Below are 8054 nucleotides of genomic sequence, written 5' to 3' on the forward strand. Positions count from 1 at the left end.
TTTGAACAGTTGTTAGAATGCCTACCTGATGACGAAGACAACCACAAGAGAGGAACTGTGTGGCTCACACAAAGTAAACCCATTACTGTGCGCCCTGGAGGGGTAGCTCGTGTGACAGGTGTGCCAAAGTTTCAAGGGATTCCACATGCTCAAGCCATTCTGGTGGACTCACCTGAAGAACCCGGCGATGATCCAAGGTTTTCAGGAGAGTTTTTGGTCAGACCAGAGTTGCAGGTACCCACTGTGGTAATGTCAAAGAAAATCACTGTGCTGGTTAGAAATGTATCAACAAAAGAAGTTACATTGACCCGAGGAATGCCTGTTGCTCACCTGTTTCCAGTAGATGTGGTGTCCTTGTCTTCTGTAAGCAAAAACCCTAACACTGAGTCAGCAGCAAAATTGACCCCATCTTCCTTTAACTTCGGAGAGTCACCAGTTCCTGAGGAGTGGAAGGAAAGATTGGTGGGAAAAATGATGGAACGACATGAGGTTTTCTCTACCCATGAGTTTGATGTTGGGTGCTGTAAAAGTGCACATCATGCTATCAAAACCACCGAGGACAAACCTTTTCGAGAGAGGTCTCGCCGACTGGCGCCTGCTGATCTAGAGGCATTGAGACAACATCTATCACAGCTTAAAGATGCTGGGATCATTACCGAGTCAAGAAGTCCGTACGCCTCACCTATAGTGGTGGTGAGGAAGAAGACAGGTAAAATAAGGATGTGTGTGGACTTCAGGACCCTAAATCGACGCACTGTTCCAGATCAGTACACAGTACCGAGGATTGAAGACGCACTGGCCTGTCTCAATGGAAGCAAGTGGTTTAGTGTGTTAGACCTCCGAAGTGGATATTATCAGGTGCCTATGAGTGACTTCGATAAAGAGAAGACAGCCTTCATCTGCCCAGCGGGTTTCTACCAATTTGAAAGGATGCCACAAGGAGTGTCTGGGGCTCCAGCAACCTTTCAACGGATCATGGAACAAACTGTTGGGGATATGAACTTGCTTGAAGTCTTGGTATATCTGGATGATCTCATCGTATTTGGAGCAACACTCGAAGAGCATGAGGATAGGTTGTTAAAGGTGCTGGACCGCTTGAAGGATGAGGGTCTCAAGTTGTCACTGGATAAATGCCAGTTTTGTCAACCATCAGTGACTTACGTGGGGCACATTATATCTCAAGACGGCGTGTCTACCGATCCAGAGAAGACTGAAGCAGTAACCACATGGCCCCGACCAAACACTGTGACTGCTTTGAGATCATTTCTTGGCTTCTGTGGATACTATAGACGCTTTGTGAAAGATTACTCCAAAGTTGCCTATCCGTTGAACCAACTGTTGTCCGGTTACCCACCAGTTGCCAAGAAATCCAAGGAAAAAAAGGATAACCTCTACTTGAACCCATCAGAGCCTTTTGGAAGTAGGTGGGACGACAAGTGTGAGGCAGCCTTTGCAGAGTTGAAGCAGAGACTTACTCAAGCCCCGGTGTTAGCTTTTGCAAACCCTCAGCTTCCCTATGTGTTACATGTGGACGCCAGCCAAGAAGGGCTAGGTGGCGTGTTATACCAGGATCAAGGTGAAGGGTTAAGACCCGTTGCTTTCATCAGTAGAAGCTTAACCCCATCTGAGCGACATTACCCTGCTCATAAATTAGAGTTTCTGGCTTTGAAGTGGGCGGTGGTGGACAAACTGCATGATTACCTGTATGGGACGAAGTTTGAGGTGAGAACAGACAATAACCCGTTGACCTATGTGTTGACGTCGGCAAAGCTGGATGCCACAGGTCACCGTTGGCTTGCGGCATTGTCCACTTATGACTTCAGTCTCAAGTATAGGTCAGGAGTTCAAAACATTGATGCGGATGCTCTGTCGCGTCGACCACATCCTACGCTCACTCAAGTACCGGGACAGAAAGACATATCTGCAGCCGGTGTGAGAGCCATGTGTCAGATGGTTGAAGTGAACAGACGCACAAATCCATGTCCTAGTAGGGCAATTGACCAGTTGGGGCCATCTCCACATGCTATCCCTCAAGCCTACTGTAATATGTCTACTTTGAGTGGAAAGGCGATGCCCATGTTGAGTTCTACTGAACTGTCGAATGCTCAGCAAGAATGTCCTGGCATTGGTGAGATCTGGTCAGCTCTCAACAAAGGAGATTTGACTCGAGTTGACAAGACAAAGCATCCAACCTGCCCTCTGTTGTTGAGAGAGTGGGATCGGTTAAATATGCGAAAAGGAGTTATGTATCGAGTCACAAGTCCTCCTGGAAGACCCACTCGTTCTCAGCTAGTTTTGCCAGAAAAGTATCGAAAGATGGTAACAACATCTCTGCATGATGACTGTGGTCACTTGGGCCTTGACAAAACCTATGGCCTAATTAAAGATAGATTCTACTGGCCACGGATGAAGTCAGATGTGGAAGACTACTGCAAGTCCTGTATCCGTTGCATAAAGAGAAAGACGCTACCCAAGAAAGCTGCTCCATTGTCTCATTTGCAAAGTGATGGACCACTGGACCTTGTCTGTATGGACTTTTTGTCCATTGAACCTGATTCGACCAATACAGAGAATGTTCTGGTCATTACTGATCACTACACCCGCTACGCCCAAGCCTTTCCAACGAGAGACCAGAAAGCCTCTACAGTGGCGAAGGTGTTGATAGAGAAGTACTTTGTCCATTATGGATTGCCGAAGAGGATGCACAGTGATCAAGGGAGAGATTTTGAGAGTCGGCTTGTACATGAGGTACTTGGCACACTCGGGATTGAAAAATCCAGAACTACGCCCTACCATCCTCAGGGAGACCCCCAGCCTGAGAGGTTTAATAGGACGTTGTTAAACATGCTCGGGACTCTGGAGCCAAGCAGCAAGAGAAAATGGAGTCAGCACATTAGTCACCTCGTTCATGCCTACAACTGCACTTCAAATGAGGCCACAGGGTTTTCGCCCTATTACCTTATGTTTGGGCGTGAGGCAAGGCTCCCCGTGGATTTGTGTTTTGGGACGTCCAGCGATGATACACGGCAGGAAACTTACCTCAAGTATGTAACTGAGATGAGGAAGGAGTTGAAAGCTGCATATGAACTTGCAGAGTCCATTGCTGCCAAGCAGAACGAAGGTAACAAACGGAGATATGACCAGAAGATTCGGTGTTCACAGCTGTTGCCTGGAGACAGAGTCCTGATAAGAAACCTAGGGTTGCAGGGCAAGCATAAGCTAGCAGACCGCTGGGCTTCAAATCTTTATGTGGTGGACAGTCAGATGCCAAACTTACCAGTGTTTCGGTTGAAACCAGTGGACGGAAATGGACCTATCAAAATTCTCCACCGAAATCACATTCTGCCTCTTGGACAAAATGCATGCCTGGATCCGACACCTGATGTTGACCCTGTATCTGGTGTGAAAGTCCTTCGAAAGAAACGAAAGAGACGTCATAAGCTTCAAAACCATGTGTCAGAGAGAAGCGAGGTTTCATCTGAGACATCAGGGAATAAAGACAAAGAAGAAAACCCAGATAATTGTCATGGTAAAGAGTACACAGATTCTGAGGAAGAAGAAAGTGAGATGTGCTATGACTTATCTGCCCAAGCTAATAGGACTGGAGGAGGAAAAGAAATGTCAGAACCATTTAGCTTGGACTTGGATATGGTTTGGGATGAAGTGACTGAACGTCAAGAGGTGACACAGCCAGAATTAGTTCCAGATGTTACAGAGGAAACAGTAACAGACAAAGGAGGGTCTCATCTAGAGTCTAATGAGAGGACAAGTCGAGAAACAGGGACACATGAAACAGGTGAAATGAGAGAAAAGACTCCAAGAAATGAAGTTGTTAATGAGGATACTCAAATGTTACCAGATGGTACAAAGCCTGAAACTCTGACTAGCAGAACTCAGAGAGTTAGAAGAGCTCCATCCATATTAACATATGACAGACTAGGACATCCAAGTGTCATAAAAGCTCCTATTACGAGATATGTTTCTTGCCTTTATAAGTGGATAAGTGCCCAGTGATCTCTTAGGTTTAAGTCACTTAAGGTTATAACTACTGGTATTTTGTGTTGTTTACTTTGCTAAAACACCAAGTCATGAGGGCATGTCTTATATTGGTGGGGGGAGAGTGTAATGACCTGATCATTATCAGTCTTTTTGTTATTTTGTTTATTTCTGAAATATATGTGGGTTATTGTATTTTGTTTCATAAAGGTTTAATGCAAGAAGATTTATCATTTAATTACCCTGTGCTGTTCAGATGTGCCTGGTAATTTAACAGTTGTGTTTTCTTTAAAAATGTTTTAAGGATGGTTCATTACATAAGAGAAGCTCATTAATCAATCTGTTAATATTAGCGATTTAGTGATTTGAAAAGGTTATTGAACTATGTGAAATCCCGCGAGAGAGGAGAACGAGAAAAAGACGGGAAGTTGAAAAAAACCCTGATGGCGCACGAGGGCTAGTCTGCTAAACGGAGAGTTTAGTGCATTATAGGCTTTGAGTGGACTAAATGCTTTACGTTGGACTATAATTTGTTTACCGCACATCACGCTCTCGGGAGAGGGGTTTGTGCCTGTGAAACTGTGACAGAAGATGTGTGTTTTGCACTGTCGAGTGAGTTTGGAACTGTTTGCCTCTCCGATTAAATTAGCTCGGGTTTTTGCAAGATTGTGACATCGTCGTGGAAAGGACCGCAGACACATCGTTCGATTGCTGAATGAGGGGAGACTACATCGGGAAGAGTTTCGCTGGCTGATGCAAGTGACTGGAGACCGTTTGATTATGAGCGCTGGACGGACGAAGTTTAACCCTCGCACTGCCGCCGCAGACGCCGTCGCTTGAGGAGAGAGAAAGTTCCAGACTCGGTGGGATCTGTCTTTCACTTTACTCGAGGAGGTATTGTTGTTGTTTTTTCCACTCTATGAGCTCCAACGTTAAGCGCGCCAACGATTAATGCAGGCCTGCTAAAAGAACAGAACTAAACGAGTGCACTCAGGTTATCAGAGACTATTGACTTTTGGGTTTTTTTCCTTATTCACTTTGTGTTTTGTTTTCATATGCTCTTTGCTGTTAAACTGTTAGTGAGTTTCCCATAATACAAAAAGAGGAAATTGAGTTATGGTGTTCTTGTTGTTTATTCCTTCACCAGCCATTGTATTTGTGTAGCTCAGTGTTTTCTGAGGTAATATTCTGAAGAACATTTGTTCAGATACCCATTGATAAGCAAATAGTGAGAATCATATTGTGCCTAGACAGGTTTTTTTTTTACAATGAGATGTCCCTTTCACCATTTTACTAAGCTTTAGGTTTAAGAAGGTTTAATACTTAATACGTGGTTGTATAACATACTTGCTCCATCACGAGCCTATGGTGAAAAGGGTTACATACGGATCCATGAGAAGTTTTCTTGTTGAAGAGAAATGGATAGAAGGAAGAGTATTTGTGAGGGATCTGAACAAACCAGAGATATTTAAACTACTACCTGAGCGCCCCTAAAATTGACTAATTTTACTGTTGGCAGTATACATTGTAGGCTATATTTTGCTTAAAGTGTAGCATGTTTGAGAAATCACAATATAAGGAAGAACTAATTGAAAATGCTCAAATCAACAACAGAAATTAGGACTCTCTGTATATATATGACTTAATAAGGTGTAATAACAAGACACGGGTGTAACATAGTAACTGATGCACTGTGGGTTTTACAACAGTTTACACAACAACGACACGCTTAAAACAGAGATTTTTTTTTATTTATTTTTTTTTGTTTTCTGTGTAGAGACGACGCTACTGTCAAAACGATTCCCATTCACACGGATCCGAGGAAACAATTAAAAACGTGATATTCTGCTGCCAGGCCATTAGATGGCGATGAAACACTACAGACTAAATATTTTAATATGCATGACGTGATCATATTTAGAGATTTGCGTTTTTGTTGTTTACACGGACACTGTATTCAAAAATTTGCACTTTGTAACCCGTTTTCAAAACTTTACATTTTCAGGCACCCAAAATGCCATTGTTGTGTAAACGAACAGCCAAAACGCATACAAAGTTTTACGTTTTTAGTTTTGTGTAAACAGCCCTTAAGACAAATGAAACTGAGACCACAGAAGAAAAGAGAGAGCCAAGAAGAGCCACAGAGAATGGGTGGTCTTGGAAACCAAGGCGTAGGTTTCCAAGTCTTGGAAACCAAGTCGGAGCTGTGGGGTTGAGTGGTCGAGGTGAAACCAGGGTGCCAGAGAATAGACGTCGAGCCAGAGAATAGAGGTGGACTCAGGGTGCCAGAGAATAGAGAATAGAGGTCATCCACTGTGGGTGCACTGATCTTCCTCCACAATGCCTATTATAAGCTTATGACAATGTTTGTAGGCTAGGCCTATTTTGTTTCAAAACTTGTAGCCCGCCCGCTGGTTGGCTGTTTGAGTTCTTTTTATTTATTATTGTGTGAAGATTTTTATTTAAACAGGCATGGCGTTAGCTTTCCTTTGAAAATAGTTGTCAACACTGCCCTTGCGCCGTTGCGTGCATTTCAGACATGATACTAGACGATGGAAAAAGCAAAGAAAACACGGTCGGAAGACTAGGAAATGGAAAAGAGTGACTACGTGAGAAACCTGACAAGAGTCCCACTCGGTCGGGCTTTTCACTCGTTGCACCACTGGATGCAACGGTGATGCTGACCTGGCGATCTTGTTGATGGACTAGTAAGTCAATCTTTCTAAGTTTGTGATTTCACAGGAATGAATAGACGCCGGGTCGGGTCGGGTAATAATTTTCAGGCCCATTGAGAACTCTAACTCAGGGTGCAGCCAGGGTGCCAGAGAATAGAGAATAGAGATGGAGCCTGGGTGCCAGAGAACAGAGGCTGAGCCAGAGAATAGAGAGGTGGAGCCAGGGTGCCAGAAAATAAAGGTGAAGCCAGGGTGCCAACAGAATCTAGAATAGAGATGGAGCCAGGGTGCCAGAAAAAAAGAGCTGGAACCATGGTGCCAGAGAATAGAGGTGGAGCCAGGCAGCCAGAGAACAGAGGGATGGAGCCCAATAGAACTGAAGGCATGGAGGGCCGAGATGGAGACGAAAGCCATGAAGCCCGTGGCGAAGGCAGAGTAATGACTGTCCAAGGCAGAGCATGAGGGACAAAGGAAGCCAGATGGAGCCATAATGACAAGGGAGTCTATGGAGACAAGGCCGAAGAAGTGGATATCACAGGCCGATACGGGACATGAAGGAGACCAAATCAAGAAACCTCTGTGTGGGACAGATCCCCCTGTTAGAGGAAGAGGATCTGAACTGCTGCTAGATCCATTTCTTTTGATCCGTCAGCAAATGGTTGCATAAAGGATGGATCAATTTGCAAGCAGTTTTCTTTAATGAAAATAAACTCAAAATTACACTTCTTCAGGCTAAAAATAGAACAATGCAAAAAGCGAGATGAGATCTGACAACAATAACTGAAAATGAGGGCTATATAAACAAGAAACACAAGGGACTAAACAAGGTAATTAACAAGACACAGGTGAGCCCCATGAGGGCAAATCAAAAAACATTGTAACCGATGAACCTTATACTGCATGGCATATAAAAATTAAAGGCAAATACTAAAAAAATACAGGAAATGGAAAATAAAACAGTCAATAGAAAGTCTTCTGTCTAAAAAGTGTGGGAGAATTCGGATGAAATATGTAATCTTAAAAGTAAGTTAAGAATATAGTTTTTTTTGTCTTTGAGTCAAATATTTATCATAAATTCTTCACACTCCAGTTTAGTTGGTGGCGGTAATGCACCCAAAACTGGTCTACCAACCATCAATAAATTGAAATAGAATAAGAATAAAAAAAGAACTAAGGCTGCACCCGAAATCACATACTTTCTACTATTTATAGGCAAAAAACAGTACGTATGTCCGAATTTGCAGTACTAACATGGGCAAAAAGTACCTGAATGATGACCTACTATTCTGAAGTGTGTATACGACATAGACACTATCGTATACACTCCATGAGGAGACTCCATGAGGAGAATGAAAGTCTTAATGAAAGTGAAGTGAATTTGTG

Source organism: Pimephales promelas, chromosome 1 (assembly GCF_988280905.1).
Source record: "Pimephales promelas chromosome 1, fPimPro1.hap1.1, whole genome shotgun sequence".
Lineage (NCBI taxonomy): Eukaryota > Metazoa > Chordata > Actinopteri > Cypriniformes > Leuciscidae > Pimephales > Pimephales promelas.